Below are 27,098 nucleotides of genomic sequence, written 5' to 3' on the forward strand. Positions count from 1 at the left end.
AGGAGGGTGAAGCAGACAGCCAGGACAGGGGGGACGCGCAGACAGACAGACACGGGTAGAGCGCACTGTCAAGCCCCTGGCACTGTGCCCCACCCACCCCCTCTTGCTGCCAGACCCTCATTAACATCAGATGCCGCCCCTCGGTAATCAGAAGGCAGGAATGAGGTCCCGGGACCAGACAGCCTCTGAGGTGCCACAGAAAACACGCTGCGCTTTGAGTACTTGGGGACTCATCCTACAGTGGAGTCTGGACTTGTAGAGAGGAGGCTCACACCTGGTGGAGGGTGGTCAGAAATAGTGGTAGAGTCAGACCTGCTTGGGAGGGGGTGGTCAGAGTTAGTGGTGAGGTAGAGCTGATGGGGTGAGAACAGAACTGTTGCGGAGGTGAAAGCTGATAACAAGCAGCAGTGAAAGCGATCGCTATTGTAAAACAAAAAAGAGTGAGTGTTTGCGTGTGGTGTTTGCGTGTGGTGTTTGCGTGTGGTGTTTGCGTGTGGTGTTTGCGTGTGGTGTTTGCGTGTGAAATTTATGCCTGACTGGTGTATATAACGGGGATACTAGCGTGCAGGAAAGTGAGCAGTGTTATGGGCGAGAGAGTGTGTGTTTGTGAGAGGGGGAGTGTGGTTGTGTGAGATGGAGGAGTGTGTGTGGGGGGAGAGATGGAGGGAGAGGGAACGTAAAGGAGACAGGAGAGAAGCGAGAGCGCCCTGTTGAAAGGAGGAGCCACGCAGGTGAAATGCTGGCAGCAGGCCCTGGGGCCGCTCCACTGCATCTGAACGAGCATCTGAGACCATGGCAGAGTGCCCATGGGGTGATGTGTCCCTCAACATCCCGCTTTGTGCTCTGTCTGTCTGTCCAACTAGCTGCCCAGAGAGGCGCTTTGAGTACTTGGGGACTTATCCTACAGTGGAGTCAGACCTGCTTGGGGGGGGAGGGGGGGGTGGGGTCAGAGTTAGTGGTGAGGTAGAGCTGATGGGGTGAGAACAGAACTGTTGCTGAGGTGAAAGCTGAGAACAAGCGGCAGTGAAAGCGATCGCTATTGTAAAACAAAATAGCGGTCATGAAAGTGAAAGCGATGGCTTTGTGTCAATGGCGAGTATTTGCGAAGCGGCATTTTAGTTGCTAAGACAACAAAATGGCGTCAGACTGTCCACAGTCCCACGGACACGCGCATGCTGTTTGCTCTGGACAAATGGCGAGAGCAGCCATCTTTGTCCATGCAAACGCGTGCATGCAAGCCCTCGGCAGAATTGATTCCAAAAGGTCCTCTCCATGGCGAGAGCGGCGCATGTGCGGCTTTCGCCAGGCGAGACCTAAAAATGTATGGAATTTTTCTGAAAATGTCAGTTTATGGCATCTTATGGCGATATCCAAAACCAAGTATTAGCAACGCCAATTGGCCTCACCTACCCTTCACATGCAAGTAAGACACAGTGGCATTGCCATTGCTTGTTTATAGGGAGGAGTTGTGGCTTAACAGACAGAGCTGCAGACTCTGGAACTGAGGGACCAGGTTTGAGTCGTGGCATCAGTTCAACATCCTGTGATCCTGGGCCTATTGCTTACTCTACCAGTGCTTTAAAAAATGGTGCTCACGTAAAGCATTCTAATGCCCTTGGACCAAGTTCGTATTATATAAAACTGAAAAAATATATAGTAGTCTATCAAGATCGAAGTAGCTTTGACATTTCTCCTGATTTTTTCCTAATGGCCACTTGATGACAGTGATTGGCAGCAAGCTGGTGTTTCAGTCAGTCAGTCAGTCAAAAACACTTTATTCGATTAGTTAAAATCATAAAAGTACAGAAATTCATAAAAGCATAGGCCATGACATAATCAATAAAAAATATGGTTACAATAAAACCATATAATAAAACATGCAACATATTTAAAAATCATTAGAAAATTACTCCTATGATGCCCAAGCTAGAAGATTGTTTCGCCTTACAGCGCATAGCAGCCACGAAAAAAATTTGCCACACTAAAGATAATGCGAGTACTACTCAGCTGTTGAAGAAACAGCAGGGCAGGTCTAACTTGTGAGAAGCCAGCTTCCTTTAGAATTGGAAGTAAGTATTTTTTACGGCTAGCAGAATAAAACTCGCAAAACATAATAAAATGCAACGTATCCTGACATGAAAAGTCATCACAGTGGCATGGTATGCTGCATTCGGGCTTGCCCCACAGAGGATAAGAGCCAAGTGAGTAGTGAATCAGATTGAATCTAAAACGCAGTAATAAAAATCTATGGAAAGGATTTGAAACAATGCTTAGATAGGGTTCCAGCGAAGGAGACGAGAGAAGCAAAAAATGTGCTCTCACATTTGGTTTTCGAAGTTCCGTCTCCTCGCGGTCCATAGTAAGTCTATCTAAAAAAGACTGCCTGGTCCATGCAATATCTGCTTTAACTATGAGAGATGGAGACGAAAAAAGCTCAGGGCGCCCCATGCTAGAGAACGCCACTCTAATGTACTCTAGCCAGGGGGTTCTATTAGCATGATCTAAGGCTAAAACATCACTCAGGATCTGATGATTAAGGGAGATTTCCTGGTTTAACCAGGTTTTCACCCAAAATAACAATGGAGCCAACTTCAATTTATCAGAAACATAACCCAAACCAACCTCCGCATGAATAGAAAAAACAGGTGTTGATTGGGGAACTGATAGCAAAGAACGCAGGAATCTATTTTCTGCAACTTGAATCATGTCCTGTGTAACATAGCCCCACAGAGCCGCGCCATAAGTGGCGATAGCCAGGCTTTTTGCAGTATAGACCTTCAACAAGGCCTCCATTGGCCTTGCCCCCAGCTTCTTAGCAAAGCTGATCACAGCTGAGGAGGACCTGGCTACAGAGTTGCGTTTAAGTTTAATTTGTGGGCCCCAGGAGCCATTCTCATCAAAGAGAACTCCCAGATAGCAGAAGACCTTAACCCTGGAAATCTCTTCCCCGTTGCAAAATAGGGATCTAGACTTTGGCTTTTTACGTTGTTTCCCCACAACCATAAAGTGAGATTTTTTAATATTCACTCTAAGATCCAGGGCAGCCATGAATGTACCAAAGGCATCCAACAATCCCTGAAGCCCCACCGCCGTGCGGGCCAACAAAACAGCGTCATCCGCGTATAGAAGAACCGGTACAACCAGTTCCCCCACGCGCGGCGCATCAGCTCTCGGGACCCCCAGAGACCCTTCCAGGCCGTTAATATAAATTGTAAAGAGGAGTGGGGCAAGGATACACCCCTGCCTCACCCCTCTCTCCGCCCTAAAGTGCTTCGTGCATTTCCCATCCTGTGTGACCCTCACAGATGCGGATAGATCCTGATGCAAGGTTGCAAGAAAACTTACTAAGGGCGGGTCAATACCCAGATCCAGCATGATTTGCCAGAGCTTGGACCGGTTGACCAAATCAAAGGCGGAGGACAGGTTCATGAAAGCCATGAAAAGGGACCCGTCCTTCGCCACCGTATATTTGCTGATTAAAAGCTGAAGATTTAGACACTGGTCCAAAGTCCCCCTTTTTGGTCTAAAACCGTATTGCAGATTAGATAAAATACCTCGGCTATCTAAAGCATCCCTGAGTTTACCAAGTAAGACCCTGCCCAAGATCTTAACTGCAGAGTCTAGCAGGGAAATAGGTCTGTAGCACGAGGGGTCATCACGTTGGCCCTTTTTAAAAATGGGTATAATAAGAGCAGTTGCCCATGAGGCTGGAAACCTATAGCTTGAGACGGCGTTAAAAACATTAACTAGGATCCTTGCCCAAACATTAGGAGAAGAGGCGAAAAGGTCGGCTGGTACACCATCAGGGCCAGGTGCCTTATTACTAGCTGACTCCTTAATTGCCATTTCCACATCCCCCTGCTCAAAGACTAGGGAAGACAAGGAGCAGGCTACAGAGGGAAGAAGACCACTATTAGCGCTAGCGCCACAGGTCCCATAGATTTTACTAAAATGGTCATACCAAAGCTCGTCCTGGATGACACAGTCCTGGGTGGTACCCTCAACATCTGAGAAGAATGGGTTATTTATTGTGGCCCAGAACTTACCGCTGTCCCGAAGGACATCAATAGATAGAAGATTATTCCAGGCAAGCTGGTGTTTAAATGTGGCTCTGTTTGCAATGCTGCATTCAGAACAGGAAGAATAACCAATTTACAGATATCAAAAACAAAACTCCTGTGGGTGGTTCAAATACAGAAAGAGGAGGAAAACAACAAATAGAAGCAAGGCAACTAAGAAGGTCACAAATGTCATTCAATCCTGAACAAGGAGTGGCTCTGTGGAGTACAGTTTACAATGCAGTCTCCCGGAAGAAAACTGGAGCAGTTATGTAGAGAGACTGCAAAAAAACAGTGCAATTTGTCAGTTATGGCGTGCCACACATTCCACCTTGCATTGCTCAGGATCTCATTCATGTGAGGTCACAAACGTCATCAAAAATGAGACTGCTGACATCACTGCTGAAGTCATATTTAATTACCAACATATGCAATGACATACCTGCAGCTAACATGGGGTATGGGAATCCTAGAGAAGGGCTGACTAGACCCAGGCTAAAGGTGAGCCCAGTGGGTTCTTGAGTAATGAAATGAAATAAAATTAAATAAGTTATTCGTTTGAGCGCACAGCTACTCCAGCTAGAGTGTCCTGGCGCCTGGACAGCGGGGGAGAAAGAGTGAACAGAAGACCCAGTTAGTGATCAAAAAGCAAAGTTTTTAGATTCTTCCTCAAGAAAAGTAGGTCTGTGTTTAACCTCAAGGCCTCCGGAAAGCTATTCCACAGTTTCGCACCAAGGAAGCCAAAGGATGTGCCTCCCGTACGTGCCATGCATATCGTGGGCATGCTGGCCAGGTTGGCATTGGAAGAGCGCAGAGGTCTAGAGGTAGTGTAGTGATTAACCCGTTTGATTAGGTAGCCTGCGCTCCTTCTTTGTGAAACCCTTTGAAAAAGATGGTCAGGGCTTTGAACTCTATCCATTCTTTTATGCGGAGCCAATGTAGGGATGCAAGAATCTGAGTCATATTAGATCTGGGTTTGGGTTTAATGATGGCTCTGGCTGTCGCGTTTCGAACCACTTGTTAACGCTGGATCAGAGATTTGGGAAGGCCAATGTAAAGGCAGTTGACATAATTAAGCTTTGAGGTCACCAACGCCTGCACCACAATATTTCTGCTCTAAAGTGGAAGTAGTGGCAGGAATTGTTTTAGCATACTGAGTATGCCGAGGCAAGTGCAAGAGAGATTATGAATCTGAGAGTGCATGGAGAGTGATTGATCAATCACAATTCCTAAATTTTTAGCTTTCTCCTTTTCTACGAGTGGAGGTGGAAGATCTTTGGGCTACTAGGAGCTCCATTCAGACATTTCTGGTTTTCCAAAGAAAACCACTTCTGTTTTGTCTGGATTACACTTAAACTGATTAATCTTAAACCAGTTTAACACCTTCGTGACACAGGCCCTGATCCTTGCCCCATCAAAGTCTAAGCCTTGCTCACAGGTGAAGATCAGCTGAGTGTCGTCAGCATAGGAAACTATCTTTGCACCCTCTTCCTCTACCATGGATACAAGGGGGATAGATAGATATTAAAGAGGGTAGGGCTGAGAATGGAACCTTGAGGGACACCAACATCAGAGGCAGGCGTCGGAGATGAAAACGGAGGGAACCAGATATCCTGAGATCTATTACTCAAAAGGCCGATGTCTTTAAGCCTGTTTAGGAGCCTATCGTGTGGGACCGTATCAAAGGCCATCTGATAGGTCGACCAATATCAGAGCGGACTTGCCTCCCTGGTCCAGTCTGCCTCTAATGAACTCAGTCACTTACAACAAAGCGGGCTCTGTACTGAAATTGGCCCTAAAGCCGGACTGAGATTCACGGAGAAGCTTCCCATCTTCAATGTGTTTTTGCAGGGCCTTGTTTACATGCTTCTCTAGTACCTGAGAGAGGGCCGGAAGCAGAGAAATCGGCCGGATCCATCCGGTTGGCATTAGCCTTTTTTTATCAATGGAAGAATCTTTGCGTGCTTCCATAATTTTGGCATAGTGCCCGAGGAAAGGGGGCATTAAAGAGCTGGTGTCCTGTAGGGTTAATAATGGGGGCTAATAACGTCAGGATGTTTGCTGGGCAGGGGTCGGACGGGGAGCCCGATTTAATGCTTTGAAGGGGGGACAATGACTCTTCCAACTGGAGCTCCTGGAAAGCCTGTAAAGATGGAGTATCCAAGTTATGAAATTTACTTTTAACACTATGATAGAAAGACAGCTCATCTTGAGAGTTGAGAGAAAACTTGTTTGATCAAAGATCTTTTTATGAAAAAAAATCGGGCAATCTGCTTTGACCATTCTTCTGTGATGCTGAGTGCAGGGCCTTAATACAGGTAAGGCCCAGAACACACTGCATACGTTTTTAGTTGTGCCAATAGGTAGCACAGAGCAGAGTATCACCTTCAGAAGGGGAGCAAAAAGAAATAACTCTACAGGAATCCATTTGGAACAGTCAAATGCTTTGCTCACTCCGCTTTAAAGAAAAGATCTTGAAAGCAGGGTTTGGCTGAAGACTACTCTGGGTTGAGAGTGGGGGCCTGGGACAGGCCCTGACCTAATGCCTCTGTCCAAACATCCGCTAGCTACAATCTTCAACAAGGCACTGCATGCAAAGCTTTCACGGTCTAAATAATGGCCCAAATTAATGCTTTGCAGTCAGTATTCTTACTTTCAGGGCTCACTAAACATGGTCTTCAACCATGTCTAGTGGCAACTTGTGCAGCGAATGGCATGTAGATAGGGTATACACTTAAAATCTCTACTTTAGGTATCTCAACACAGCGATTACGACCTCAAATGACTACTTACAATAGATAAGAAATTACCATCTACGTTCCTTATATGGCATAACGCATGCAGTGTGTGCCATTCCATCAAGACTTGTGGGCACTACATACTCATACCGGGGTATAGGGCACAGCTAGATGTAAGGGACACTGAACATTGTTGTATGCGATTTCATGTGAAAACATGGCCAGTGCAATGAAGAAATATGCTTGCAGTTAACTATGAATTCTGTTCTATTTGTTTTAGAGACCTTGTAAGGCTTCTACTACAGAGTTTAGTATATGACCTTTGAGAGAACTCGTTAACTGAATATTTTTTCAGTTTATATTTTGGTTTTTGTAATTATATACTTTGCAAACTGTGGCCTATTGTGCTTAGTGTGCAAGTCAGAGTTAATCAGTATGAACACGGTAGGGAAAATTGAAACACAGCCAACACAGGACATAGACTGCAGCAAAGCCGGCAGGTGACACCCATAAAGAATGCATAGAGCCCATGCCTCTTCTATTATGCCTTCAGCTATGTACCGTGAGTACCAGTGCAGGGCAGGCTCAATACAAAAGTATAAAAAAAGTACTTTATAGTCATAAATCGGGAAGGAAAGGGGAGTGTGGGGTGTCATTCAATTTCTGGGAAGGGGGCATTCCCAGTCTGACCTGCTAGGGGTAAGGAGTGTGCCTCAGTTACCCTGCCTGCCAAAATAAGGAGGACATTGAAAGAAGTTAGCTTTCGGTGTTAAGTAGTAAATGCAGGTTGGACATTTCCATGTTTTCAACTAACAGAAAGAAGAAATGTGAGTCCTCTGACACTCCAGTATGGCTCCATTAATGATCTGCAAAAAGAACTATTGATGGACAGAATGCAAAACAATGTCATACATTCAGCCAAGTACAGAGATCTGGGCCTAAATCCATCGTTTTTTTGCTCACCACCCCATTCCAGTTTGGACCCAGCCATATGCAAATACGTCTAGACCCTGTGCCCAATGGGAACAGTCCAGCCCAAACTGCCATGCCAGGTCCTCCCTGGACTGGAAACAAGCATCCTAGGACCGGTTTCGGGGTTTCACCCCTCTTCAGGTAGGATAGCTTGATTCCAGTGGCATGGAGAGCACGGGACTCGCGTCTGAGCATACCCGTCCATTAATGATCTGTACAGTACTGATCAGGCTTTCTGTCAAAATGGAGTGGGTAAGCTTTGCTCTGATTTTCATGTTTATTCTGAAAGAAGAAAGGATGTTGCACTGGAGCTCTTAAGAGGGTGGTGGAACCAGCTGTAATTACTTCCAAGTCACCAAAACCTAGGCTCACAAATGCCAGGCCCGGGTTCTACTGACTGAATAGCACAGTAGTTCTAAGAACATCCTTAGCCTGTAGGTTTTCTAATGACAGATCTATTAAACTGGCCACCTGGTAGCTCAAGGGCTCTGCTTGCAGCTTCAAGTGGATTGCCTGGACCCTGTGGGAGACTGGGACTTTTAAGACCAGTCCAGAATTCATCTAGCAATCACCTGTATAAGCCAGCCCTTTCCACTCCCTTTCTGAGCCGCAGCTGCATACCTTTGCTAAAAAGAGAAGGAAGGGGAAAAGCAAGTACACAATAGTTTTAAAGCAATTTGCCAAACTTTTATCGGATCTCTGCCTTGTTAATTCTCTTAATTTTATTTTTTGCAGTATTATATAGCGCAAACTCTGCCCAAGTGCATTGGAATGCCTTATACAAGCACCAGATTACATTAAACAAGTTCAGATTCTGCTTTTGTTAGGCAGAGGGAGATTTAGAGACTTGCCCACACTCACCAGATGTTAAGCCAGCACCAGGTGTCGAACCTGCTTTGCCTGTTCCAAAGTCAGCATCTCTGACCTTTACGGTACATTTCCTCTCTTGCCAAAAAGATCTAGTACTGCAAGAAAAAGGAGGAAAATCTGTACTAGAGCTAAGAGCGTGAACAATTGAGCCCGAGCAAGAAAAATAAACAAGAAATGCCAGCATGTGTGCAATGAATTTTGATTATTGCACTAAACTAATTGGGGAGAGAAACAAATTGATTTAAAAAAGTATGTTTCTGAGGTTAGCTTTTTTGGGAACTAAAATGCAACTATAATTAGAAAACTAAGGAAGGACAGGCCGGAAACACATCACTTTAGAGTGGTGTTAAGCATTTGAATGTGAAACATGACAATAGTGCCAAAATAGCAGAGAGAAAACAAATGAACATCTCTGCAAAAGAGTCTGACAAAGGACTAGCAGAAGGTACTTTCTCAGCAAACAGACGCTCAATCACTCCACCCAAGTTACAGACACTAGCATGAGGAAGCAAAACAGAAGTTCTGAGAGAGTAATAATACTTATCAATGCTACAGGTTAACTCCATATCCTTAATCTTCGATAACACAGCGAGAAGGCAGACACCCAAGACTATTCAATGAGCTGTCTGCATGTAGTCAAATAAAGATTCACAACATGCTTGTGCAGGATTCCACATCATCATGACAAACGAGATGTTCTGCCGAAATCCTAGTTAGAGGAAGAAGCTGCAAAAGGCTACATCAGAGAGAGCTGTATGGTAAATTGATTCTGTATTCGAGTAAACAGGTTCTACAACATCGTTTTCCATGTTACTGTCATGTAAATCAGGTCAATTAAGGTGTATACAATTTTACTAAGAGAATTCCTCCATGAGTTATTCACCTGGCTCTAAACTGTGATGCTGAACAAAACGACGTGACCCAAAGAAACTCAAAGGAATCATTAAATAATAATAATGCAATAACGATATAACGGATGCAAGGCTTGGGGGTTATTTAAACAGAAAGAAGTTGCTTTAGCAGATGAAGATAACTCAATAGTTATGAGAGTACTTTCATTCATGCTTCAATTTAGGAGAGATTTAAGAGGGCCATTAGCCAACATAAGCATAAAGGCAGTTGGTGCCTAGAAAAAGTCATACATGACCTATTCCTACGGCATAGTAAAGTGGCACTCAGTAATGGATCTTGCGCACAGGGAGAGGGGTTGCCATCTTATCAGATTATGAAGAGAGGCTGATCCCCTATCCCAGGAATTACGAGCGAGTATGAGATTAAGTCAAAGGAGCCATTGTTATCTCAAAGGTAGAAGTGCTTCCCTGAAGAACTTCTGGGTCAAAGGATTTGCTGCCTTAGCCCCCTGGTACAGCTTATAGTCAAGAATGTATGACGGTGAGAGCAGGTGTAATCCCTAATACACTTCAAATAACAGCAAGAAGTCAAAAGTTATCCGCACCTATCAATGTTGGTTTTAGAAACTAGTGAGAAAGGCTGCGTCTTGTCCAAGTTAGAGTTACCTTCAAAGACCAACAAGATTAGCTAGCAGACCTGCAACTTTATAACAACTTAAGAATGAGAAAATATAAAAATAGTCTTTCCTATATTGTAGCCTCTATCCAGATATAAACATGGAGAATCAAAATTCAGGGTAGAGCCGAAAATGGCTCAATTCAATGATGTTATCAATTAAAACAATTCCAGGCCTCTAGGTCCCCTTGCATGAGTCATCCAGATGCTTCATATGTTCCAACTAGGCACTTTCCTGCTCTATATTTCTATTGTCAAACTGTTACCCACAAACTAAGTGGAGAAGGAGAATCTGTGTTGGCAGAGAGCTCTCACACTAAAAGCATAGGAAACAACAGCAATATACTTTTGCTTAAGACTTTCATGCTAATCTTTTCAATTTACCATCTGAAGAGACAGAATGATACATAAAAATACCGCAAAGTGGAGACAGTGTAGGACCAAGCTAGGTGTCGCAAGACAAGCCAAGGAAAAGTTAAATTATCATAATGCAAGTTCTGTATCACTGTATTTTGTCAGAATTCATAAACATGAGTATGTCCCATTTGTGTGTGAGATCACAGAAGAAAAGGTTACTTACCTCAGGTAATGTTATGCCTGGTGGAAAATCTTCTCGGAGCTTCTTTAGTTTAGGAATATCTCTGGGGGCCAGAATTGGGTTTGAAAACGTCCTCCTCCAACAATAGCTCTGTATCACTGCCATGCTACTCCAGTCAGAGCTCTCCACACCCAGGAAGTGACAATACAAGCTTATTTCGAGCGCCAACTGGCATGCCTGCATCAGCTGCTTGCATATTTCCACACCCAACTGAGGTGTACAGAGAGGAAGTGGGAGAGCTTAATGACTGCATTCATAATAAGAGCTGAATGTCTAAGAACCTTAGTAATTACAGCACTATCTCAGAAGAGGGGGAGGAAGGAAGATGAGGAATTTGCAAGGAGATTTAGTATTGGCCAGAACCAGGGTCAGAAAAAGTTAATAACTTTTTCTTCTGATGAATAATCGTTTCTAAACTTCTGAAACAGTCTCAAAGCAGCTGGCACAGTGAGGGAAGACAGAATAGTGAAGTTTAAACAAAGGAAATCGAGTAGCAAAGCCCTAATTAAGAATCCATCACTATGCAAAAATATAACTCCTGATGACCTCATGATACTGAAGTCCCTCTGCACAATATGCGGACTAGCTCGTCACAGCAGCCAAGGTAAAATAATATACAAACACCATCAGTTTGCTCTATATAAAACTATAAATGAAGCCACCACCACAAGCAGAATGCTTTTCATGACAATCAATAACTGATTCAATCCCTTTTCAGATTCACCAATTCCTCACACCACAGAAAGTGCATTACCAATACAGAAGATCCAGCAACACACTGACACATCAAGCCTGTTTCATCTCTTATTCCCACTCCTCCCTTCCATATCCTGCAATTGCCATCCTTCCAAGCATATCTTCCCAAAATAGTAAACTTCCTCAAAGACACTTCTTCTGAAGATGATGTCTTACCCTTGTCCCTCACCAAAGCTCTTCCTGGAGACGGTCTCTCATTCATACTATCCCTCATACAAGTAGCAGAAGTTCTCAGAACAGGTCAGATCCTCTAACTGTTAAAGAAACCTACACTAGACACTGATGGTCTCACCAACTACCGGCCTATCACTCAACTACAATTCATCTGCAAGATAAAAGAAAAAACAGTCCATGTTAAACTCCAAGATCACATTAATGCGATCACCTGCATAACTAGTAGTCTGGCTTCAGATGGCGTGGCAGCATGGAGACAGACACTTCTCATATCAAATACAAAACCATCCTGAGAACAGATGAAGATGCCCCCTGCTTCATGATATTGCTGGACCTCTCCTCTGCCTTGGACACAGTCGAAAATCTCACCCTTATATGCACCCTGAGGTTTCAAATGGAATTCACCAGCAATACCCCTCACTGGTTCTCCTCCTACATTTCCACTAACCTCAGTTGGTTTACAAGGGCACCTTCAAGTTCCAAATGATACCCATCAACTGTAGGATCCCCCCCACTCCAAGCCCCTGGGGATTACAAACTGTACCCTGCTATCTTCAAGCTTTAGAAGGAGTGCTCTACTCACTTATATCAAAGATTCACCAATATGCCGAAGATACACAAATATACTCGAAAGACTTCTTGGTTTCAGTCATCCATTGCCTCAAACACGGTCTGAACATCATCAAGAACTAGATGTCTAATGCCTACTTGAAGATTACCCACCAAGACGGAATTCTTGTTATTTGCCAAGAAGAAACAGTACATACCTGAATCAATGGCATAAACCTTGACGGCTTTGAGTACCAAAATTTAATGAATGCAAAGTTACTTGGATTCACCCTGGACACTAACCTGACCCTCAAGAAACACACTGACAAAACACAAAACCTGCCTGGAGCCAGTTTTCTTTTCTAAAGAAAATGAAACAGTCTGTTCAAGAAAGCGCCTTTAGAACTACTACTGCTCATGTCCCCGTGCTCTCACACGTGGATGGTGTTAACGACTTGCTTCCTTGCCTACCAGATTCCATAATGACATCCCTTATGGGCTTACTACATGCCGCAGTAAGCCTCAACCAAGGCTTAAAGAAATATAATTACATAACCATGGTCCAGATGCTTCCTCTCATTGGCCCCTGCCATATTCGAACCCGCTGCATAATTTGCAAAGCCAACACAATCAGCACCCTCACCAATCTTTTAGACAAGCTTATCATCTCCAATGGTGCTCAGTATACCAGTACCTAGGACCCCAATAGACTGCATACTAAGAAGTGCTTTGCCATCTATGCAGCCAGATTCTGGAATAACGGCCCCACATCCATTAGGACTGCCACAATGCTGATTCAATTTCGAAAAGATTTGAGAACTTTCCTCTTTAAAGAACACTACATCACAATGCATTTAACAGTCCACTAATCAATTACATCTCCAATCATTTGTTGACTTTATGCTCGTCTTCGAGCCTGTGTGTGTATATAACAAGGACAACTCTATATGCCAACATGGACCAGACTAAACTTGTATTATTTGAACAACTGTCCATTGGGACTCATTCATAAGTGGAGACCTCGTACATACCTTTGAGAAAATACTAATCTAATTATAATTCCAATTAATTAGGTATCAAAATCAATTTGAAAAAAGCACAGAACAAGCTTTGTTGCTATCAAAAATGCATTTGAATAATTCATGTAAAGCAAAGTATGAAATAAGTGATCACATCGCAGACGACACAGTGATCAGACTGTGAAACTATTTACAACAGAAGTAACACAAGACACTATACAATTCCTAGTAGTGTATCCATTATTTCAAATAGTTCATATCCAGGGTAGAGTGAAACAATCAACTATCGCTTAATCTTAAGTATACAAGTCAACCAAAAGGGAGTGTGTCGCCAACGTGATCCAGTCTGATTATAGAGTCTCATTAGCACGCAGTCATCTCTATACCACACTTCCATAAAAGGAAACAGAAAAAGTTCCAATTCGTTGTTCTCAATCCTAGTAGCTCTCTACTAAATACTATTCAATGCATTACTCACCACCTTAGCATTATTCACCACCTTAGATGGGAATGCTACAGTGATTCAGGAATTCATCACTGCACCTTCAAATCATCTATAAGGAAGTCATAATGTTTCGCTTCATTATTTACTCTAGGGAGTGAATACTCCATCTTCAATGGGCTTCCTGAAGTTAGCACACACCAAGTCAATCCATCTCCAAATAACATGCAAAACTGTGTATATTCAATGTGCTATCTGTGAATAGTCAATTGATTACCACAAACATGCTCCAACATCCTTCCCTAGGTAGGCGAAAACCAACTGCTTATAAAACAAATTAGGAGAAGTGGTATGAGAGGCAAAGATGGCGGCCAGTCCTATGGCCGGTTGAGCTGGATTGAGGCTCTGCTCCGCCCGACCTCGTTGCATAGCTAGCGTTGACGGATCCCGTTTAGTGAAGTTTAAAATGTGCTGCTAATATTAAATGGATTTAATACCTATTCCGGAATGCTGTGGTGGTGTGTATCGTATGTTAAATCATCCCTACTTGTGAGCAGGATCTGGTCTTGCTGCCCTGATTGTGTGGTGTGTAGCTCCTGGGTCTGCCGGGCTCTTCTTCTCTACTCAGGACTCCAGCCGCTTTCGATTGAAATGCCGCTGAAAAGTGCGAAGAGTCAGCCACAGGCGAAGAGTGCTCGGGTAGCAAGAGGAGCAGCGGGGTCGAGGCTCAACCCGTTCCGGAGGGCCTCCCAGGGTGGCCAGCGAGCTTGACTCTACCTTGCCGACCGTTATTCCGGGAACTGCAACAGGCGGTCCGCAGGCCGATGTGGATCAGCCGATTAAGGGGAAAACAGTTCAAACTGTGCCATCAATGTTTCGCAGACCTCCAGAGAAGGCTGGCTCACCGCAATCTGTAAAAGGGAACGTGCAGAAGCAGTTGCTGCAACGGTGCTCATTACCAATTCAGTTAAGAAACCTGGTATTAATTCATTGACAGAATCTATTGCAAGAACTGCAGTTTCTGAAGTTAATGCAAAATCTGCTCACCCAGACGTTAGTCAGCAGCACAGTGGCATTCTGGGAGAGGTAGTCCCGGATGAAGAATCTACAATTAGGAATGCCGGGAACGCAAGTGAAGCAAGCAATCCTACTTTGCAGTGTATGACGCAAAGCCTGTGGCATGATGCAGAAGGAGGGGATAAATTCTATTCCCTGTCAGATCACAGTGTCCTCGGAGGAAGATCTTGTGGATGGAAAGGAGTGGTCGGATGATAGCGAGCCCGGGGAGTGGGGGAGCACTGAGATGCTACCCTCAGGTATTGGAACAGTTCGAAAATCTACAAAAAGTCCTGACTTTGTGCACCCTGATGTAGGATCTTTGGCTTGGGACTATTCTTTTTCTGGGCAGGCAGCTCTTGAAGCCCCTTCTACTGATCCGGGGGTAAATCAATCTGGTAATGGCTCTGCACCGTTGGGCCCTCCTTCAGGAGAAATAACACTGGCAGTGATTTATCAAACTATTACGGCCCACCACGAAGAGACTCGGAAGGAAAGTGCCCTCACTCAAGGGGTGTGTCGGCGAGTGCAGAACTCCATACGGAGGGTTGCTAAGACCTGCTCGGATATTGCTTCTAGAATGGGAGTGGTAGAGGAGCGAATCTCTACGTTGGAGGACGATATGGCTGCACAAAGGGGCATCACAGAGAGTCTTAAGGTGCAAAGAGAGGACATTGTCTGGAAGCTTACAGATCTCGAAAATAGATTGCGTCGGAATAATCTTTGAGTTCTTGGTGTTCCAGAAGGAATGGAAGGATCAGACGCCAGGCTGTTCATCTCAGAGTGGTTCACTGAAGCATTTCCTGAGGTCAAGCAGTGGGACTGGCAGATCGAGGTTCAGCGTGCGCATCGTTTTCCGTTCAAGCAGAAGCCCGGTCAAACTGAAGACAAGCCCCGTGCCATTCTTATTTGTCTGAATAATTTCTTGGCCAGAGACAAGATTTAGGACTTGGCCAGACCGGACAGGAAGAGATCTGCAAAGGGATGTCAATTTTTTGTACGTCCCGACTTATGCCCAGCCACTGTTGAGCGGAGATGGCATCTCCGCCAACTAATTGCTCCATTCCAGTCGAAGGGGACCCAGGCTTTCTTGCTCTATCCTTCTAAGCTTAGGACAATCCATCAGGGTCAAGTAAAAATTTTCATGTCGGAAGTTAAAGCTAAGGACTATCTGAATTCACTCTGAGAGAACCATGATATAGATAGGCGCACAGTAACCTGCCCCCTTATTATTATTTTAGTTGTAAGGGGATCTCAAACTGTTGCAGCATTTATGGAGGGGGGGAGGAGGGCATTCCTTCTGTGTTTTCTTATGATCTACTTTTTAGTCTGCCGCCTCTGCACACCTCGGGAGGACGCCCCAAACTTAGCTAGCGGTACGGGGTCGGGAGCTTGTGGGTCTTAACCAGCTCCCCCCATCACAAGGACTTTGGTCATGTTGCATTTTGTGGGGGGTGCTTTAGGGGTGGGTTCCGGGTGGGTTTTGGTTGGGTGGAACAAAAGGTTAAAAAAAAAAAAAAACCTTGTGCTTAATTGGCACTCTAGTTTTTAACCTTGGTCTCAATGTAGACAACAGGTTTTTTTTTCTATTTAAGAAATCTACACTATATAGATATATTCTAAGAGTATATCAGTAAATTGATGGCGCAAACTAAGGTCCACATAGTATCCTGGAATATCTGTGGGCTGAATGATGGGAAAAAAGGGCATTATTTTCTAGAATAGTTCAGGCTTTGCATATAGACATGATTTGTTTACAGGAAACTCATGTTGCATGGAATGACCGTGGCTTTTTGCGAATACCAGGATTTGATTTAGTGGGTTGTTCACATCAGACATCCAAGATTAGGGGGGTAGCTATTCATTTGCGGCGCGGGGTTGGCTCTTGCAGGAAGACTAGTCAGGACAATGTGGGGAGGTGGGCTATTTCAGAGGTAGTTGTAAATGATAGGCCTTTCACAATCTGCACTGTTAATGGCCCAAATTCAGACGATCCTAAAGTACTGCATCATTTGAATGTCGAGTTAGCACTATATTCTCATCCTATATTGTTGTGTGGCGACTTGAATATTAATCTAGCTGCTAACTTTGACTTATCCACGGATCAACCTTATGTGGGCAAGAAGCCCAGAGTTTTCAGGGCGTTGCGGGCTCTGGCTCAAGAACATCTCTTGATTGATTCCTGGTTTTACCACAATCGTTTGCAGGATGGATTCACGTACTATTCGGCACCGCATAACAAAATGGCTCGCCTCAATTATTTTCTTCTATCTGAACAGTTAATAGCAGCATCTTCCGTCTTAGTCTACCCTAGAGTACTTTGACCATAACCCTCTGATCATTGAATGCTCTATCCCCCACATACCTCCGAGTATAAGGGTATGGACATTTGAGCGGAAACTTTTGTTAGAACAACCCTATTTGGATCATATTAGGAAGGGGATGGAGGAATTCTTTAATTTTAATATTGGGTCAGCTTCTGATTTGCTGGTTTGGGATACATTCAAGGATGCTCTGAGAGGTGAAACGAAGAGTTTTTAATTCTATCGGCGAAAATCTGCTCATCAGCAAGTAATCCAATGCTTGGCTGAATTTAGCAAAGCTGAGATATCATTAATAGATGCGGTCAAAGAGGGACGGGACACCAACTATAGTCGGGCAATAATTGCTAAAATCAGGTCATCCTTGCTGGAGTTTTTTGGTCAGGATCTTGCTGCTAAATTTCTGCAATATCGTTCTGAGATGTTTGAGCTGGGGGAACAGTCGGGCAGGGTTCGGGCCAAGCGACTCCAGCAGAAGAGCCTGGTTAACGGTGTCCTTAGGATATGCAATGCCCAGGGTCAGGTTCTGGAAACACCTGAAGGAGTCCTAGGGGTATTTCATCATTTTTATAGTAATCTGTATAACAAGGATAGTACAGGGGGTCCGGACTTGCCCCAACATGCGGCATTTTACCTGTCAGGCATTGCAACGGCTCAACTCTCGGAACAGCAGAATGAAATCCTTGCTGCTCCTATAGAGTGGGAAGAGGTTGATCTTGCAATTAAATCTCTGGCCAATGGTAAAGCAGCCGGCATGGATGCCGTTCCGATGGAATTTTATAAAAAAAATTCGCAGGAGATCCGTCGGGTTTTTCTACCAGTTCTTAGAGCAGCACAAGAAGGTTCAATACCTGAATCCTGGTGTTACACGAACATCATTCTCTTTAGGAAAAAGGGCAAACCGGAGCTGGACCAGTCTTCCTTTCAGCCAATATCACTTATTAATTCGGATAATAAAATATTTTCAAAGATCCTAGCATCTAGACTGTCAGCTGTAATCACCCCTTTGGTATCGCTGCGTCAGCATGGCTTTATCCCCGAGAGAGATACAGCTAATCATATTTCTCGTGTAGTTGCATTACTGGACTGGGCTCAGGCCACTGAGTCATCTGTCGGGGCGATCCTGCTGGACGCCGAGAAGGCGTTCAACAGGGTCTCATGGGCCTTGCTATGGGCGGTAATGAAGTGGAAGGGATTTAGCCCGGATTATATATTAGCAGTTCAATCTTTATACATCTCTCCTAAAGCAATAGGTTCAGTATCTGGGCTGTCTTCAAAACCATTTAGTATAAGCAGGGGGACTCGGCAAGGCTGTCTGTGCTCCCCCCTGCTTTTTGCCTTGTATATTGAACCTTTTATAAGTTCAATAGAGAGCTCCCAGGGTATCTTACCAGTTAGGGCCAATTCTACTGACTATAAGGTGTTGGCTTACGCTGACGATATTGTAGTTTTAACTACGTAGGTGGCGTCTGCATTTCCTGCAATTAAAATTTTAGCAGATCAATTTGGCCAGCTTTCTGCCTATAAACTTAATACATCTAAAACTCAGGTAATCCAATCTGCAACTATGCCCCCTTCAGACACAACCCGATAGTTCAGACTGCTATGTATTTGGGGGTTAATATCGCTTCACAGGTAGATCTTATTCCAGATCTGAATATCTTACCTGTAATTAACTCAGTCAATTTAACACTAACACGACTGGATAATTTACATCTGTCTCTGTATGGTAGGTGTAACGTCCTTAAAATGCTAATTCTTCCTAAATTCCTATACGTGTTTCGGACCATCCCTTTGGAATTCTCCCAATCAAGCCTAGCCAAAGCGGACAGTATATGCAACAGGTTTCTCTGGGGTTACCATTGGCCGCGCAGGGCGGCAAAGTGGATGTGTCTACCCCGGCAAAGGGGTGGTTCGGCGGTTCCCAACCTTTTATTTTATTCTTGGTCCTTCATAATTCAATATTTTGGACTACCACTGTTTGGAGATACTGCTGGGCCTCCTTTACCGTGCAGGCCCTCAATTTTTGAAGTAGGACTTGGTAAAAATGCAAGGGGGATTTTATTATTACGAGTACTGGAACCTAGCTATTACAAGAAAACCAAGTTTAAGGTAGCTTGGTCCATGTTTTCAGTATGACGTAAGGTTCGTCGAAAATGGGCGGTTCCCAATCTGAACTATTATACGCCGTTTTCAGCTTAGTCACTACCCTCAGTCTTCCGGGATCAGATTACCTTTAATTGGATGGAACGAGGGTTGGTAAAACTGGGGGATTTAGGTCATGATGGGCATCTCGCATCTTTCTCATGGCTTAGGGACAGGTATCAGCTTAATACGCAAGATTTTTTTAAATACCTACAGCTCCGGAGTTTCTTAGATAGAACTAAGCTCAACTCAGAGGCATTGTTCGGCAAGATAACATTATGGAGTGGATTTCCAGACGCTCGAAAATAGGGGTAATTTACCAGCATTTACTCTCAGGCTTGCCAGATGATATGGCTGTTTATACTATAAAACTTGAGGCCAAGCTGAGGGTAACAGGGTTAGATCTAGCAGCAGCTCTTGAACTGGCCGGGAGTGTCTTAATTTCTGGCAGTTTACAGTCAGTGTTATATGGCCATGTTTGATTCATACTATACCCCGGCCAAGATATCTAAGTGGGGGGGTAATGGTCTGCATGGCTGTCCCAGATGTGGGCTTCCGGCTGCAAATGATGTTCACATGTTTTTCGAATGTGTAAGACTACGTCCATTCCTGGGTGATGGTGAGCAATTTATCAACTTAAGGCTTCAGATACCAGTTACTCTTTCCTCTGAATTAGTGATCTGTGGGCTCAAAAGCAGTATGTTGCATGAAAGATCTCGTTATACCTCTGCTTTTGTGTTCATTGCAATGGCTATGATTCGTCTATGTATAACTTCAGACTGGATCAGCCCCGAGGTTCCTACGTTTTTTTAATTGGAGAGCAAGGAAGCTGGCCTTGCATAACGTGGAGACTGCAGTGTGGGTAAGTTGGGGCAGACGGAGACGCGACCTGGGTAAAAAGATTTGGGCCCCATTCGAAGATTGATTAGCCCAATAGGGGAAAAAGCAAGGGGAGGGGAAAGACGGATACCATTTTCTCTCCCTTTTTTTTTTTTGCATGCACTTCATGTGTCATTACAACCACTAACTTCACACCGCCGTGTACAATGTGCCCCAACATCAATAATTCATACAGTTTCAATACACAGGTGATGCTCATTTCAAAAGGTAGCCCCTCATTTCCAGAACACACGCAGCACTTTAGGGCTTTATATCAAAATGACTCCCCTATTTGTCCTAGAAACAGCATACATTCGATAAGTAATCTTAGTCCTCATCACATTTACATAGTACAATGAAAACAAAATGAACTACATTTCCAAAATAATCTTACCCAGAGTAGGTGAAAGCAACCGGTACACACTACACCCCTATCATCATTATGGAAGTCAGAGGGAAGATGTGGGAGACGCTGGAGAGTTATCTCACCTTCTGTCTAGAAAACACAAGACCGTTAACATTGGCCGGCAATAGGTAAATAGGAGCCTAAGATTAAACACCATACTTGCTGGCCATCGTATGATATCACCACGCTATAGAACTAAGTTGTATTGCGATACATGCAGTAGTAACCCAGAGTAGGCTCCAAGTTGATCGAATGACTGGGGTTAAAGCAATTTTATTTGTGGTGTACCTAAGCAGAACACAATTCTTCACAAAAAATATAAACCCCACCTCAGGACAGTAGTCATTTACTCTTTATCCAAAATACACAAACATCTGTCTAACCATCAAGGTCACCCAATAGTACCTGGATGCTGTTAAGTGTTAGAACCAGTCTGTGATGTTTAATCTTGGGCCCTAAAGTATCTATTGCTGACTCAGGCTAACAGTCTTGTGGCAATAGACAGAATTAAATACAGTCTGTGTAACGCTGAGTATTTAGCCCCCTCCAGGATGGCTGGCTAGTGTTAGTGGTCTAGTGTTTTCTAGACAGAAGGGGAGATAACTGGGCCACATCTGCCGCATCTTCCCTCCAACTTCCATAACCATGTCGTCGTCGGCGTGGTGAGTAGCGGATGCTTTCACCTACATACTCGGGTCAGTTTACTTTGGAAATGTAATTAATTTCATTTTCTGTGTACCACAAAAATGCGATGGTGACTAAGATTGGCCAGAGTTTTTGCCGTTTCCAGGACAAATACTGTGTGCGTTTTGGATAGGAGGGGATACCTTATGAATTAAGCAAGTAAGATATTTACACATCTGTCTAACGAAAAGGGCTGAATTATGGCTGTTTAGACACATGGTAGAAGGCAATGTGAAGTTAGTGGTTGTAATAACACAAGGTGCATGTTGCTTAAATTTACCTGCCAATTTAATGTATATTTGTATACATAACACTACCCATAATTTGGTTTATAACCAGTTGGTTTTTGCTCACATCGAGAAGGATGTTGGAGCATGTTTGTGGTAGTCAACTACCCTATCACAAATAGCATATTGAGTATACACAGTTTTGAATGGTATTTGGTGATGAACTGACTTGGCGTGTGCTCTCTTCGGGCCACAATTTATAGATCGGTGATGGTGGAGTATTCACCCATTGGAGAAAAATAATAAAACAGGCTATTTTGATTTAATGGAGATGTTTTGTAGGTGCAGTGATGAATTCCTGAATTACTTTAACATTCCCAGCTAAGGTGATGAGTAAATGCATTGATTTGTATTTAGTAGAGAGCTACTATGATTGAGCACAAGGAAGTTCTGATGTAACCATTATAATGAGACTAGGTTGAAATGTTGATAAACCCTCCCTTTTGGTTGACTTGTATACTTAATATTAAGGGATTGTGTATAGTTTCACACTACACTGGATGTGATCTGTTTAGAATAATGGATAAAACTACTGGGAACTGTATAGTGCCTTGTGTTATTAATGTTGTAAATATGTTCACAATCTCAGCACTGCGTCATCTGCACTATGAGCATTTATTACACACTTGCTGTATGTGAATTTGTCAAATGCTTTTTTGATAGAAACAAAAGCTTGTCCTGTGCTTTTTTCAACTTGATTTTGATACACAATTAATTTGAATTATAATTAGTTTTGAGATTACCTAAAGGTATATACGAGGTCTCTGCTTATGAATAAGTCCCATGGGGCAACTGTTCAAATAATAGAGGTCTTTGACCCTATGTAGCACTCTGCTGCCTAGGGCTAGGTTTGCCCTACAGAAAAACAACATAAACATGCATGCATAGCTGAGCCAAAAGGATTAGCAAATGTATGTAGTTAAGACCAAGGAGCTGCCCGACAAATATTTGCCACCAGAAAGTCACTGATTAGATAAGTAGAAGTCATTATGGTCACGAATGCCAACTGAAGGCAAAGGCATAGCCGATCTTAATGTAAAGAGTGATCCAATGTTAAATAGTATGCTTAAGGTAGCCCCAGAGAAACCAATGAAAAGTTAGTCATCCACCCATTCGAACATAGAAATTGACAATTCAGTTAGGGTTTAGTGTGAGCAATCACTCCTCTTCCTTTGAAAGACTAGGAGGGTGGGTGAAAGATGGAAGGGTGATAGGCTGGCCCAGGCAGAAAGCAGACCGAGGAGCAAATAAGTGGAACCAACTTGTCTGAGTAGAAAACAGCTAATGGTGACCGAACTGACAGGGTCTGCAACTTTTCAACCAAACCAGTTCATACAAGTATTCACCATGAAAAAGAAAGACTTGGGGGAATCAAGAGACTAAACAACTGTACATCGATTCAAAAGTGGAATGGCACGAGGCCAGTCAGAATGAAATTAAGTACGACTGAAGAATAACCAGAGATGTGGAAGAAAACCTATAGCAAACCTTTCAAGAAACGAGCCATCAGGAATAACTTGAATATTGAAGGTTAATCAGGGAGGAATAAACACAGCACGGTCAGGTATCCCAGTCTGTGTATTAACTGCCAAACCCTTTTGAGTGAGGGGAGGTAAAACATTAGTGGGTGGGTTTCCAGGAAGTTAAGATGACATTCACTAACTCTGGCTGTACCAGAAAGACTGACAACACTCAATCTCCTCATGTGCAGACAAAGTGTCTGAAGTGGAGGTCCCGACCATCTCCATTTGAAAGTGGATCTATTCCGTCTCATGGACAAAAGAGAAGTTGAATACTAAGTTGCAACAGATCAGAAAACCTCCTCACCCGATCCAGGGCTAGGAGAATCAGTTGTGTGCCATCCTGTCACACTAACTGCAGAACCTTTGAATTTTGCAGACCTGGAGAAAATGCATAAAACAGGCCTTGTGACCAGCACAGTCATTAGAGTTTACAAGAAAATAAAGTGAGAACAATATGGTGCAGACCAGTAGGTATTTCTATTTAGAGCTGTGGAAAAGATTTTGATGCAAGGAAGCCTCAGCTGAGAAAAGATCAAGTGCGTCATATCACACGTGGGGATCCCACTCGTGAACATCCAGAAACAGGCAACTAAAGGCATCTGCCTATAAATTGAAAATACCATCTTGGTGTGAGGTTCTTGGGGGAAAATACCCTTTTTCAGAATCCACTGCTGCAGGTGGAAGGCCTCCCAACACAGAGTCTATCAAGCCATTTGGTTTGTCGGCAGAGCAAAGGTGCATCTCTAAAAATCTTCACACCATTGCCTAAGATGGATGTAATGAAGGAATGACATCATGAGGTCGGAGGGGCATATTCTGACCTTGTTCTTTTCAGAGTGACAACAATCAGTCTGGACAAACAATCATCCCTCCAAGGACAAACCTCTAAAATGTGAGTATCCCAGGGCTCAGTGCTGAGCCAACATTGTTTAATATGTACAGGTCGTCATTGGCCACCCTAGCTGACTTATTCAGAATCACAATAGTTTCTTACGCCAATGGCACCCAGCTGGTCTTTTCCTATGAAGGCAACTCAGAAACCCCAAAAGAAAGCTTCTCAAATAGTATGAGAGCAGTCTCTTAAGATGGCTCAAAGAAAGCCAACTACAATGCAACCCGGATAAAACACAAATCTTACTGTTAGAGCTTAACCCTAATCCAGGTTGGGATGACACCTGGCCCAAAGATGCGCACAATATCCAGAACCCACTGATCGGTAGTAATCAGAGACCATTTGGAGTAGAAACGGGAGATTCGAACTCCAACCTTTGCGAGGGTGGGAGGCCTCAAGGATGGTAGATGGAAAAAGTCATTGTTTCTTGGAGGAATCCCTTCCTATACAAGAGGATTTACGTATGTGCTGTCAGTAAGACGCGGCTGGCGGTTATCTGCACGACTGTTGATTCTGGAAGAGTAACGTTGTTGGCCTTGAGAAGAATGGTATTGTCGGTGTTGATTGGAACCTCCCCGAAAGGAAGGAGGAGGAGGAGGAGGCAAGACCCCTCGCACCCCGAAAGGGCTTTTTTTTTTTCATTTAAGAGAACCGAGGGCGCGAGCAGTGTCAGTGTTCTTTTTGATCTTCGCAGGAGCATCATCGATGTGTTGGCCAAACAACGATTCACCGTCATAGGGCATGTCCAATATTTTCATCCGCACCTCTTGACGGAAAGAAGTGGCTTTCAACCAGCTCTACCGCCTGAGAACAGCAGCACCCGCCAGTTGCCGGAAACCAGTAGCAGACACGTCAACAGCACAATCAATAATCTCCAAGGAAATCCTTTCCCCTTCTTTTAGAATCTTCAGCGCCTCTGCTTTAGTAGGTTCTGGTAGTAAATCTAGGAGGGGAGCAATGTCTGACCCCATTTGTCGGTCATAGCGGCCGAGCATAGCTAGAGAATTGGCCACTCTGACCGTAGTTGCCACCATAGTGGAGAATTTTTAACCAATGGCGTCAAGGCGTCTCCCCTCATGATCCGGAGGAGCCGATACTGGAGACGAGGGATTCCTGGCACAATGTTGTGCTGCCTGTGTAATAATGGAATCAGGTTTCGGCTGTGCAAAAAAGACAAGCAGTTGAATTTTCCAGGGCCTTGTATTTTTTATCTAGCCGTGGAAGGAAAGCAGGAATGGAATTAGGATGTTGCATGAGCTTGAGACCCTCTTGCCAAATAAAATAGATGATGGGGATAGCACGCACTTGTTTCTGTGGCTGATCCTTGAAGTCATACAAGAAACAATCCTCCTCGCTAGTGACCATCGGGAGGTGAAATTTCTTTGCCGCCCTTTCCATGAGGACATGAAAACCACCTATGTCCACAGGTGGAGAATCAAGAGGAGCTGGAGTAGTGGGGGAAGACGTTTGAATCTGATAATTGTCCCATTCCGTGAACAGGGATCTATCATCTAGCTCAGCCTCCTCTCTGTCATCAACATCAGCATCATCCTCCGCAATGACATGAGGAGCGTCTTGGTGTGGCAACCTGGACGCCGAAGCAGAAGTCGTAGAAAAGGGTTCTGTAGAAAGCGGTAGAGGCGCTTGTGGTGCAGGAGAAGCCTGGACCGAGTTTGGAAAACGTCTGTAATAGTCATCCAGCATGAATTGAAGGTTGGAAATAAGGGGCATAGGCATCTGCGCCATAGGAAGATCCGGTGCAGGCTGGTCGGCACGGTCTGAAAAGTCCTCATAATCCTGGTCGTCATCAAAATCCTGACATTTAATCAGAAGCTCAGAGGGACTTAGAGCAGCCCTAAATGCCTCATCCTACTCCGATTCATCATCACCAGCATCAGAAGAGAACACTTCTGCTGGAGGATGCGAAGCAGTTTGGATTGGTGTCAAAGTATCCAAAGAAGACCGTCGCTGTTGAAGCATAGAACCTGAAGACTTCAAAGGAACCAGATCCATGGATGCAGCCGTCGACGCTGTCACCGTCAACAAGAGAAGTTGCCGTCATGGTTGAGCCACCGTCGACGACGTAGCCACCGTCGACGACACTGACTTTCATCGACGAGGAAGTGTGCGTCGACAAATGAGTCTTCTGCTTGTGAGTCGCCGTCAACGAAGTCAAAGGCACCGTAGGCGACAGAGGCCTCACCTTCACTGACACCAACGTCGACGGAGATGTCGCCGACGACAGGATCATAGCCGGCATCATAGATGAAGAAGTCGAAGTAGTCGTCGTAGAAGTGACGACAGCAGTCCTCGTCAACGGAGGAAGCAACGACGAGCTTGTCGACGAGAGAACCAGTTTTTTAGGCAAAAACTGTTCAGATAGAGTCTTGGACGCCTGAGAGTCAGATCTCAGGGGCGTAGAGAGTGTAGACAGACTCCGAGGGGCAGGAGATACCCCTTTTGAAGTGAAAGGCCGGTCAGTGGACTTGACAACATAATGTTTCTTCGCCACCTTAGTTTTAGGAGAAACCTTCTCAGACTCACTGGCACTCTGCAAAGATGAAGTAGTGCGAACTGAGGAAACACTCTCCACATCTGACAAAGGGTTGTCCATAGTCTTCAACTTCTGTAGCCACATAAGGAGACGCTCCTCCCTGTCCTTAAGGGTCTTCTGAGAGAAAGACCTGCAGATTTTACAATCCTTTACCTGGTGTTCAGGGTAGAGGCAATAAATGCACTTCTGATGTGGGTCCTCAGAATGAAGTTGCTGTTTTCCACATGTCCCACAAGGTCTGAAGATGGGATTCTTGGTTGTAGACATGACAAAAAGCTTTTCTAGGAGAAGAAAAAAAAAGAAAAAAACTGAGCAGAGCTCAGGGAGACTCCCTTCACACGACGTGCGGTAGAAAATCTGAGGGCGTGAGCCTCTGAGGAGAACATTCTGGAGGGTGCTAACGCCCGATTGGCTGGAGTTTGAACTATTCACAATGACTGTAATATGTTATAAAAGTGACAAGTTTTTTTTCTATCTAAAGCTCTATGATTCAATGCTACTCTATGGTTTTTTTCTTGCCTATCTGTGGTTGTGTTATTGCTACATTGCTATGTTATGTACCGTGGGACTCCCACTTCGACGACCGGGAATATTCAAGCATGTGAATCTATGAAAGACACCAATACTGCAGAGGTATGCATTCCTCAT

At 44.2% G+C, this 27,098-nt stretch overlaps 1 protein-coding gene across 8 annotated transcripts in view; it reads right to left on the bottom strand.

Annotated features, from left to right (window-relative positions):
* MTMR3 (myotubularin related protein 3) overlaps window positions 1-27,098 on the bottom strand; it is a 1,575,327-nt gene that overhangs the window by 1,377,555 nt on the left and 170,674 nt on the right. For 2 of the 8 annotated variants that reach the window (XM_085633884.1, XM_085633881.1), the window contains exon 3: window positions 8,630-8,733. The exons of the other annotated variants lie outside the window; for them this stretch is intronic. The gene's annotated coding sequence lies outside the window, so the exon portion shown is untranslated. The remainder of the gene's footprint in view (window positions 1-8,629; window positions 8,734-27,098) is intronic. 8 annotated transcript variants of the gene reach the window in all.

This window comes from Triturus cristatus, chromosome 11 (assembly GCF_964204655.1).
Source record: "Triturus cristatus chromosome 11, aTriCri1.1, whole genome shotgun sequence".
NCBI lineage: Eukaryota > Metazoa > Chordata > Amphibia > Caudata > Salamandridae > Triturus > Triturus cristatus.